We start from the raw sequence: 11,710 nt of genomic DNA on the forward strand, positions 1-11,710 counted from the left end.
TTTTTTTTAATTTTTTATTTATTTATTTATTTTTATTTATTCATTTGAGACACAGAGATACAGAGAGAGAGAGAGAGAGAAAGCATGAGCAGGGAGAGAGGCAGAGGCAGAGGGAGAAGCAGGCTCCTCACTGAGCCAGGAGCCCGATGTGGGGCTCGATCCCAGGACCCTGGGATCATGGCCTGAGCCGAAGGCAGACGCTTAACCATCTGAGCCACCCAGGCGCCCCCCCATGTCATTTTTTTAAGTAGGCTCCACACCTAGTGTGGAACCCAAAGTGGGGCTTGAACTCACAACCCTGAGAAGATCTACACTGAGATCAAGAGTCAGACATTTAACTGACTGAGTCACCTAGGCCCCTCATCTTAAGTCATTTTTATTTATTTTTTTTAAAAGATTTTATTTATTTATTGAACAGAGAGAGACGCAGCGAGAGAGAGAACACAAGCAGAGGGAGAGGGAGAAGCAGGCTTCCGGCTGAGGAGGAGTCATTTTTAAAATAACCAGTAGAGGGGCGCCTGGGTGGCTCAGTCGTTAAGCGACTGCCTTCGGCTCAGGTCATGATCCCAGCGTCCTGGGATCGAGCCCCGCGTCGGGCTCCCTGCTCAGCAGGAGGCCTGCTTCTCCCTCTCCCATCCACCCTGCTTGTGTTCCCTCTCTCGCTGTGTCTCTCTCTCTCTGTCAAATAAATAAAATCTTAAAATAAAATAAAATAACTGGTAGAGATTATTCTTTTAACTCTAATTTTTTTGAAATGAAAATAACATATAGGCAGTTGTGTTTCTCTACACCAGGAAGGAACAATCGGAAAAGGAAGTCAAGGAGATGGATTCATTTACAATTGCCTCCAAAGAACAAAATATCTAAGAATAAATTTAATGGAGGTAAAATACTTGTACACTGCAACTATAAAACAATGCTGAAATAAGTTCAGACAAATGTAAATACACGGCAAGACATCATACGTTCATGAACTGGAAGACTTAATACCATCAAGATAACAATACTGCCACCTATGGAATAAGTGCAGTTCCTATCAATAGCCTTTGTTTCTTCTTCCAGAAATAGAAAAGCTGATCCTTAAATTCATATGGAACTGCAAGGGGCTCTGAATATCCAAAGCATATTGAAAAAGAAGAACAAAGTTGGAAAATTCACAGTTCCCAATTTCAAAACTTACTACAAAGCTATAGTTATCAAAACAGAGTAAACTGGCACAAGGACAAACAGACTAATGAGGAAAAAACTAAGGGTCTAAACCTAAATCCTCACATATATGACCAGTTGATTATTTTAAAGGGTGTGAAGACCATTCAATGGGGGAAGAGAGTCTCTTCAACAAATGGGACAACTAGATACACACATACAAGAGAATTAAGTTGAACCCTGACCTCATACCTCATAAAAAATTAAATCAAAATGGATTAATACACTAAACGTAAGAGAGAAAAACACAAAATTCTTGGAAGAAAACATAGGGATAAATCTTCCTGACTTTGGATGAGGCAGCAATTTTTAGACATCAAAAGCAAGAACAACAAAAGAGAAAAATAAATCACTTGGACTTCATCAAAATAAAAAACTTTTGTGTGTCAAAGCACATTACCAAGGTAGTGAAAAGACAAGAAAAAGAGAAAATATTTGCAAATCATATACCTGATAAGGGTCTAGTATCTAAAATATGTAAAGAACTCTTACAACTCAACAACAAAAAGACAACCCAATTTATTTTTTTGTAAGATGACCCAATTTAAAAATGGGCAAAAGATTTGAATTGACATTTCTCCAGAGAAGATACACAAATGGTCAATAAGCACATGAAAAGATGATCAATATCATTTGGAAAGACTGCCAACAATGGTGGCGGGGGAGGGGGGATAACGAGAGCTAGGTTGGGAGTGGGGCGGGGTGTACAGCGGGCAAGAGAGAGAAGAGCCCAAGAGGCGTGTATGTACTCCTAGTTGCTTCCTCACCTAACAATGGTAAGTTGGGCTAACAACACCTTTAAGAATGCTTTTGCATTCTTAGGGACACTGGGGACATTAGGGACATGTAAATCAAAACCTCAATCAAGTACTATTTCATAGTCACAAGGATGGCTACAATAAAGAAAAAAAGGAAAACGTGTTGGCAAGGATGTGGAGAAACTGGAACTCTTTATGGGAATATAAATGTAAATGGTTCAATTTCTGTGGAAAACAGTGTGACAGTTCCTCAAAAAAGTTAAGCAGAATTAGCATATGACCCAGCAATTGCACTTCTAGATATATGCTTAAGAGAACTGAAAACAGGGACCCAAATACTTATACATCCATGTTCATAGCAGCGTTATTCACAATAATCAAAAGGTGGGAAAAGGTGGAAAAACCCCAAATGTCCATCATTCAAAAAACTATGCTAAGTGAAAGAAGCCAAACACAAAAGGCTGCATATTATACGACTGCATTTATATAGGACATATCCAGAATCAGTAAATTCAGAGAGAGAGAAAGCAGAGGCTGAGGGAGGAGGAAATAAGGAGTCACTGCTTAATGCGTACAGGGTTTCCTTTTGGGGTAGGAAAAATGTGTTGGAACTAGACAGAAGGGGCAGCTTGCAACACTATCATGGGCTGAATGCCACTGAATTGTTCATTTTTAAATTATTCACTTTTATGCTATGCGAATTTCATGTCATTGAAGACAAATACAATTGAAAAGAAATAATACACGGGTAAGAGGAAAACATTAATTCCCCACCGAGTTACCTTCTGCTAGAATAGTAAGATCGTGGTCCCAGTGCAGATGGGCGCCTTCCATATCCGGATACCTCCCTGGGCAGCAGTCTGGGTGGATAAAGGACTGCCACCGGGGAAAATGACACATCATCAAAATCAGCGACTGTTCATAAGCACTGGCCCCGGGGTAGCAAAATGATCCACTGCCTGGGAAACAGCCCAGAATAAGGGCTGAGAGGTCACACAGCCTTCTCTCTCCAAACTTCATCTACGGAGGTGGGCATCCAAAGGCGTCCCACACCCTTCTTTATAGGGGCAGAAACCGAACAACGGCCACTCCACGGCGCACACACACAGAACCCTGGCCAGGGACTTGGGAAAGGTTTACTGATCTGGGATAAAAGCTGTTTGTTACCATTTTACCAAGCTCTAGAAATGAATATCTCCCCTATTCCTTCAGCACAGATCCTCTAGGGGGTAATCTATCAGGATGCACACCCTCAACAGCAACAGGGCGGCTGTGTACTTGACTCTCTGGTTCTTGTTCTTTTTTTGTGGTGGTAAAGTTCTGGGGGTGGGGGGACAAGGGTGCTCCTGCGAAGGCATGAAGTCTCCCCAGCAGGGAGCTTTCATGGCAAGAGAAATTCACACCAGAACAAGCAATGTCCGTTTAGCCACTCATTTTCTGGGTCATATAAATTAACTCTTCGTTAAATTACTCCTTCTCTCAACAGGTACCAACAACTTCATTTTAATTTAAGCTGTCTGCTTTGGCCATTTCCATGGGGTTACCAGGAAGAAAGAGAACTTCAGATCAAAAGGCCGCTTTTCAAAACTCCTTAAAATCATAATGTTTCTCGGATAAGAAAGAATGACAACTTCAACTTCTGTATCTTCACTTGTTAATTCTCTTGATGAGAATAAATAGGTCATCGATACAAAGTGGCGAAATCAAAAGTGTTTCTTTTATGTTCGAGGAAGCTGGGATAAGAGGAACAGGGAACCTCAACTCTCTATATGTTTACGTTCAATTGTCCACATTTTTCCTCATTTTAAGTGTCACTATTACATATTCCTAATGGTATTTTAAAAACTCCAGACACTAACAGTTGAAACCCCATTCGATATTTTTAAATATTCAAAAATATATACACTTGTGGATCTGAGTTCAAGGAATAAAAAAAAAAGGCTCATGAATTCTCTACTTCATTTCGCTGGATCTCAAGACATTTTATAAAATATAAAGCAGCTCAAGCTTATTAGCAATTCGAGATTTTACAGTGTTTCTGCTTCCCTTCAATCCTTGGCAGGGCTGGTTTCCATCACTTCCTCAAGAGTTCCTAAAATGAGAACCCTCCGTTAAGGTTTAGATTTAGAGACTTACAAAGTCAAAAAGAAATCATAACTCCTACACTTTTAATCATCCATCCTCCTGGTCGATGATTTACCCCCTACTTCCCACCAGGAAATGAAGAAAGTTTTGAGGAACGAGTTATTCCCAATGTAAATCTCCAGTCAGCCTCTGTCAATCATGTTAGCCTTTCCCCCGGGGTAGCCCTTCTCCACCTCCTGCCTGAAAACCACACTACTATTTAATTGCTTTGTGACTTCACCTTTTATTAAGAGGCAGAAAAAACATAAAGAGCTAAAACAAGGAGATAAGCCCATGGCCATAAATTGTCCCCTTAAGCAATGAAACCTGCCTCTCTGGCGCAATAAGGTGGGCACTGTGAAAACCCCCCGACAAGTGCCATTCTGCAGGAGTCCAGGGTCCCCATCACTTACAGAAACCCCTCCAGGTCTCTGGAGTGCGGTGCCATCGATCAGAACCCGGGGCAGTCAGCCACCCGCTTCCCATTGCCAGTGTGAAGGGCACAGCCTGCGACTTGCTGCGCTCTCCGCCCCGGTCCACCCCACAGTGTCTTCTATTATCGCGGAGCGAAAGAAAAAAAAGACACAGAAGAGAATGAGTGGTGAAAAACTCTATCCCTTGACAGCACCCCAATCTGCGAGCCCCTCTCCCCAGAAATCAGCCTACGTGGTCTATAACCCAGGGAAAACACCTTCGCTGAAGGTGTACCGTCACGGACGGAGAAGAATGTCCCCTCTCCCATCCCGCTGGCTTCCCTTCTGAGTCCCCATTTCTTCCTTTGCAGTGGGACGGAAATCCTTATCAGATTACACCACATTCCTGAGTGTGCCCGAGCTGCCCCTGCCCTCTGGATGATTACATCCAGTGACCCACACAAGCCAAGCAGGGGTTTAAAGCCCTGGGAAAAGAGCACTTAGTAACTTCTCTCGCATGTTACCAGCTAGGGAAGAAAGACTTCAAGTGTTTTGAAAGCCTACTGATGTGTCTAAGAAAGTGGGTTTAGGACATTGTTCAGGAAAAGCATGCAAGTATTTGCAGGGGGTGGGGTGAGAGGGAGAGAGTAAGTGAATGTGTGTGCGTGCGTGCGTGCACATATGTAAAGATCTAAGCATAAAAAAAAGCCTGGGAGGACATATAATAAACTTAGAGGGGTTATATGAAGGGGTGATCCAGAAGGTAGAATCCAAGAGTCAGGTTTTTTTCTGTATACATGTTTTCTGACAATGGGTAGGTCTCGTTTTTTCATTAATTTTAACGATGAAAGGTAAAATCTGGAAAAGAATGGTGACCAGTCTTTCCAAACTAAAAATCAGAACACATGGTCTACCGAGGCATATTCATCTCTCATCTAAATGCAAGAGGCAGTTCAGGAAAAGTAATTTAGTTAGTAGAATGTGGAAGTAATTTTCAGTGATTTCAGTAATTTTTTAAAAATGGGAGACAGAATATCTAAAACAGGGCTGCCTGAAATATCCAGCCGGTTTAGTAGCATTTGATATTGAACAAATGCCACAAGCCCCTAAGTCAGTTAACATCATGTCTTACTTCAGGCCATGGGAAGTGACCCCAGGAGCATCTTTCTTGGTCCTCGGCCAGCATGCTCATGAGGAATTTGGCTCAAGTCAATGAAGTTTCTGCATTTACTTTTTGCAAAAGGACTACCCAAGGAGAGATGAACAAAGAAACAAGAAACAACATCAGAGTCCCTAAGGAATCTGGGTTGGAGCGCTCTCAAAGAAAAAAATTGCAACTGGCTACTTCATGTGGGGAAAAATTAATTTGCATTTGTATTTCAAACCATACTTCAAATTAAGTTTCACACAGATGAACTATTTAAAAATGCGAACTAAAACCATAAAACAACAACACAACGTAGGTGAATGTCTATGCAGTCTGTGGTTGGACGTGTTGATATTCACTCATTCTCTCTACAAATGTTGCAAAGCGCCAGAAACCTAGCTGTGGACAACACAGACTCAGCCCCTGTCCCCGGGGAGCCACAGACAAGCCAAGAAAACAGGGCAAAGTAAATCAATGCAAAATAATTGCATCCTGGTAAGTCTCAAAGCGATAAAAGGGGATTATGAGATGGAGAATGCCGGAGGGAATGACCAAGGCTGCACAGGACAGCACTCTCTGAGAACTGGAAAATGACAGGGACAGTGATCCACTGATGTGCACTTGTGTGCACGGGGTTGATTTCTTTGAAGACCTTTGCATAAATTCACCCATTCACGCCTCCCAACAGCTCTGAGATAAGTAAGGACTATTATGATGACGATTGTGATGTTCCAGGGGAGGAAGAGTTCGTGAAGGGGTCCAAGGGCACGGAGCTGGGGAATGGGGAAGCCAGGCGAACCCAAGCAGCCTGCTCTGGGGCTCTGGGGAACCACCTCTCTGAATGAGACAGAGTCAGCCGCAAGCGATGTGTGTGAGCACAAGCGTGAGTGCGTGCGGGTCTGTGTACGTGCACGTGTGCTCACGAACAAAGGAACAGCACCTGCAGAGTCCTGGGGGCAGGAAAGAGGCTGGCACGTTCCATGGATGGAAAGGAGGCCAGGGGTGCTGGAACACAGTGATCCATAGGGAGAGTAACAGAGGTGAGGCTGGAGAGCAGGCCACAGTAAGGAGACTGCCTTGACAGCTCAGGCAGGGGTGTGCGGGGATGGGACAACACCTGAAAGAGGTCATTCTGCTATGCAAAGGGCCGACTGCAGGAGGAACACTTAAAGGCATTCCTGCTTCCTAGTTAGTCTATATGGGAACCACAGGCAAAAGAGTTCACTACCAGAAATTAAATATTTACTTCCTTTTAAAAACACCGCACAGAATTCAAAGGCAAAGGACATAAAAACTTATACTATTTTAATAATAAAAGATATTTTACAGTAAAAACTCTCTTGCAAGTTACTAACAAAAAAAGCAGATGTCCCTCTGGAGATACGGGCAAAGGACAGGAATAGAGAATTCACAGGAGAAATATTAATGGTTTGTAAATATATGACAAAGGTTCACTTGTCCATAAAACTGGATTAAGGTTTTTTAATTCCACTTTAATATTAAGAAGAGTGTGGGAAAAATATCTCTTGCATACTGCCAGTGGAATTTGTAAACTGGTTAAGATTTTTCACATAATACATGTTAAAAACCTCTTTCCTGAATTTATATTAAAGATCATTAAGAGCAGCCTCAAGAACAGGAGGATATGCGTTGCCATATATGTTGTATGGGGACAGATGGTCATGAGCACTGAGTAATGTATAAACTTGTCAAATCACTCTGTTGTACATCTGAGACAAATATAACACTGTATGTCAATTATGCTTCAATAATAAGAAAAATTATGCCTCCATGACCGTGACCACTGATATGGAGAGAAGTTTACAGTGTATCAGGAAAAGCAAGTTGAAGGGCGCCTGGGTGGCTCAGTCAGTTGAGCTTCGGACTCTTGATTTTGGCTCAGGCCATGATCTCAGGGTCATTGGATTGAGCCCCACCTCAGGATCTGCACTCAGCGTGGAGTCTGCTTAGGATTCTCTCTCCCCCTCTGCCCCTTCCCCTGTTCTCTCTCTCTTTCTCTCTCAAATAAATAAATTTAAAAAAAAAGAAAAGAAAAGTTTCATTCTTATATTTAAAAATCTTATTTAGGCATATACATACAGTAAAGCCTCTGGAAGAACATTAACAGTGGGTATTTAATCATGGTAGGATTATGCGTGTTCAATACGTCTTTTTTGTCTACGTATCTTTAATTTTTCTACAGTCTATATACATTGCTTATGAGAGTAAGCGAAGTAATCAAAGAAAGTATCTAGATCGGAACATAAAAAGGCTAAACTGTCTAGTACACGGGGTCACAGACAGGAGACTCAGTGTAGGCTGAAGATGAATCAGGAAACGGTGTGGTAGAAAGGGACTTCTAGAAGCATCTATGAAATCTAAAACCTCATTTCACAGATTAAGAAATCAACTACCCTCTCCCTACTTCATGTACCCATTGCCTGACAATAAGCACAGCCCCCGACAAGGTTTCTAGAACCAAAAACTGAGAACCATTGCTTGCTTATCCACTCATTAAAACACCCAGCACCACGCGACAAGACTGCATAAATATGGTCACTGCAGTACTCAACTTCTGAGTGACATTATCTGGGTCCTGCCTCTTGGGCCGCAAAGGTCTTTGGCAGCCCTCTGGATTCCCTGGTCCATTTCACACCTGGGCTATTCTGAATAGCTCCTCTTTCTCAAATCAAAAACTGCAAACCCACTGCTCTTAGTCTCAACCATACCTTCTTCCTTCTCCTTTCAGGAGTTATATTCAGGTCCTAAGTCTGGAGCCCCCTCAAATATTCCTTTCTAAGTCAAAGCATCTGAGTCTACATCCTCCATCCCTTCCCTCCCTCCTCCCTCCTCCCTGCAAGGAGAAAGCCCCCTCCCTCCTCCTCTGCCTCCCCCGCCTCACTGGGTCCCTCGTCCTCCCCCCAACCCCAGGGGGCATCCCACTTGGCTCCTTCCTTTCCTAGCACATTCTAGAGCTGGGTATCGACACCTGTCCCTCCCTCAACTTTCCATTATGTCACAAAGCACCAAGAATGGGGGTTTATAGTCAGAAAGCCTGCCTACACCCAGCCCTACCACTGACCATCTCCACGAGCTTAAGTGAGCAAGTCACTTAACTCCTCCTCTACAGAGCAAGGTCAGTAGTGGCTGCCCCAGCTCCTCACAGCTCTGCCGTGAGGCTCCAGCAGAGTAATGCCTGGGAAAGTGCTCTGTGAGCTCATAAAGCACTTTCACGTTCCACTTTTTCACACGCCCGTCATGACTGTCTCCTTATTACCAGTGACCTGTCAGTATCCACTGAGGCAGGATGGCTACGTGCCACCTTTAGGTTGCTCACAGTGTCAACACAAATGATACAATGATGTGAGCACTTTAGATATTACTGTGAATTACAAATTTGATAATCATCATATGTCACTGCAAACAAGTATAACCTTTTCTTTAATTGTAAGAGTACGGACCATTTTTTTAAGATTTTGTTTGTCAGAGAGAGAGAGAGCACAAGCAGGGGGAGCGGCAGGCAGAGGGAGAAGCAGACTCCCCGCTGAGCAGGGAGCCCGATGCGGGACTCGATCCCAGGACCCTGGGATCATGGCCTGAGCCGAAGGCAGATGCTTAACCAACTGAGCCACCCAGGCGTCCGAGTATGGACATTTTTTCCTTAAAGATTATTTATTTTTAGAGAGAGAGAGCATGAGCAGGAGAGGCAGAGGGAGAGAGAATCTCAAACAGACCGCACGCTCATCACAGAGCCTGATGTGGACCTCCATCTCACAACACTGAGATCTCAACCTGAGCTGAAGTCAAGATTTGGACGCTTAACCAACTGCACCATCCAGGCACCCCTGAGCATGGACTTCTGGAAGACAGTACTGGGCAACAATTAACTGAGCACATACCAAGAGTCAGGCACTGTTCTCAAGTACCTTACATCAACTATCACCTAGCAGCATTGTAAGAGAGGTTTTAGTATTAATTCCATTTTAGTGATGGGAAAACTGAGGCCGAGTAGTACAGCCGTGATTTGAACGCAGGCATCTAGCTCTAGAGCCCATGCTCTTCTTACCCACTGTCCCGCAACTCCTTTGTGACAAAGGAATGAAGTGGAGAGAACCAGGCAGGAGGCCACAGCTCTAGAGTATCAGAGGCAAGAATGTGGACCTGAACAAGGACACCTGGAATCTTTTAGCAAACAAACATATTCAAATTGCTAACTGCCAATGTTGCTGAGGGCTTAGGGTCACCAGGCACTTCCATATACCACTAGTTAGAATATAAACTGGTACCTGTTGAGAAGACCATCAGCAGAGTGAATCAAAAACAGGAATGGAACATTCCCGCATTCCCGCTGACTCAGCCAAGCCACTTAGAGCAGGATGTCCTGGGGAACTAATCATGGGTGTGCACAAAAGGAGACAGGGTAGGGAAGCCAGCACATCACCATGGAAGTGAACAGCACACACTTAAAATGATGCTACAGAAAAAGAGGAATAAGTATCTGCTTTTTTTTTTTCTCAGATTTTATTTATTTGAGAGAAACAGAGATAACGACAGAGATAGAAAGAGGGAGCATGGGGCGCCTGCGTGGCTCAGTCATTAAGCGGCTGCCTTCGGCTCAGGTCATGATCCCAGAGTCCTGGGATCGAGCCCCGCATTGGGCTCCCTGCTCCGCGGGAAGCCTGCTTCTCCCTCTCCCACTCCCCCTGCTTGTGTTCCCTCTCTCACTCTGTTTCTCTCTGTCAAATAAATAAATAAAATCTTTAAAAAAAAAAAAAAAAGAAAGAGGGAGCACAAGCCGGGAGGAAAGGGAGAAGCAGGCTCCCTGCTGAGCAGGGAGCCCAAAGTGGGACTTGATCCCAGGACCCTGGGATCATGATCTGAGCCGAAGGCAGACGCTTAACCAACTGAGCCACCCAGGCGCCCCGAGGAATCAGCATCTTCTTAAGGAAAAGAGGTATGCAAAAAAAAAAAAAAAAAGCCCATTCATATGAGCTTTCTTATCTGACTGGTTCAAGTTTTGAGTGGGTTTACCAGCTGTGTGAGCACGGGCAAGTCATTTAATTTCTCTGCACCTCAGTTTTCTTATGTTTAAATGGGGATAACAAAAACCCACTGTACTGGCTTGTGAGAATTTATAAATGAATATATGTCAAGTGCTTGGGATAGAGCCTGGCATAAAGCAAGCCTGTGATAAGTGTTACTCAGTTTGCAAATCAGGCAAGTTAGCACACATAACACTCACACACAACACACACAGACACACATCATTACAAATATTTGTAATATAAATATTATAAGTAATGCATCAAAATTTTACCATGGATTATCTCTGGAACTGGAAGGACTAGCCTTTTTTTTTTTCTTTTAAATTCTCTGTATGTTCTAAATTCTCTTTACTTGAATAAAGCCAGCAATCCATTAATATTGAAGTATCTCCATTTTTTTCAAGTGGCCTTAATAATACTCCTTTCAATCTATTCAGTTTCTATAATATAATCCACTCTATGCATATTGTGTTTATGGAAATAGGGTACTTTTACTGATTTAATCTGAGGAGTAATATATTTTCCGCTTCATTCTTCAGAGCCAAGCAGCTTGCTCATATTTTATCCTGTAAAAGTCTCTTCTGCCCTCTTACATATTTACAGAAGAAAAGCACTCCAAAAGACTTATGAGAGCATAAAAGCTCGGGGGAAAGAATGGATTAAGGTCTCCAAAAGGCAAAGGTAAAGGACACAAACATGACAACTTCAGGACAGCCATACGGAAAAAAAGTATACCTTACCTCAATCAGGTCAGGCCACAAGATGACTGTGATCAGTGTTTTAGCTCCAGGGACAATCTCCCCTGTGTGGTCCGAAGATGGAGGCAATTCAACCATTCAGCAGGCTGTCCAGCCAGCCATCAGACAATCATTCTGAAAGAAAAAGAATCTTGGTGAGGGAAATGTGGGGGAGCAATACCCTTGCCGGGCCCAGGACCTGCAGGAGAGGGGAATCGATGACTAGAAACAGCTATGGAGTAGAGTTAAGTCGTTTTCCGGGGCGGGGGGGGGGGGGAGC

At 43.4% G+C, this 11,710-nt stretch overlaps 1 protein-coding gene across 7 annotated transcripts in view; it reads right to left on the reverse strand.

The window, feature by feature from the left end:
* Positions 1–11,710, reverse strand: part of KANK1 (KN motif and ankyrin repeat domains 1) — a 170,671-nt gene that overhangs the window by 114,299 nt on the left and 44,662 nt on the right. For all 7 annotated transcript variants that reach the window (XM_081802809.1, XM_081802811.1, XM_081802808.1 and 4 more), the window contains exon 2: positions 11,434–11,565. The gene's annotated coding sequence lies outside the window, so the exon portion shown is untranslated. The remainder of the gene's footprint in view (positions 1–11,433; positions 11,566–11,710) is intronic.

This window comes from Leptonychotes weddellii, chromosome 14 (assembly GCF_054177405.1).
Source record: "Leptonychotes weddellii isolate Sample4059 chromosome 14, ASM5417740v2, whole genome shotgun sequence".
NCBI classification, from domain to species: Eukaryota; Metazoa; Chordata; class Mammalia; order Carnivora; family Phocidae; genus Leptonychotes; species Leptonychotes weddellii.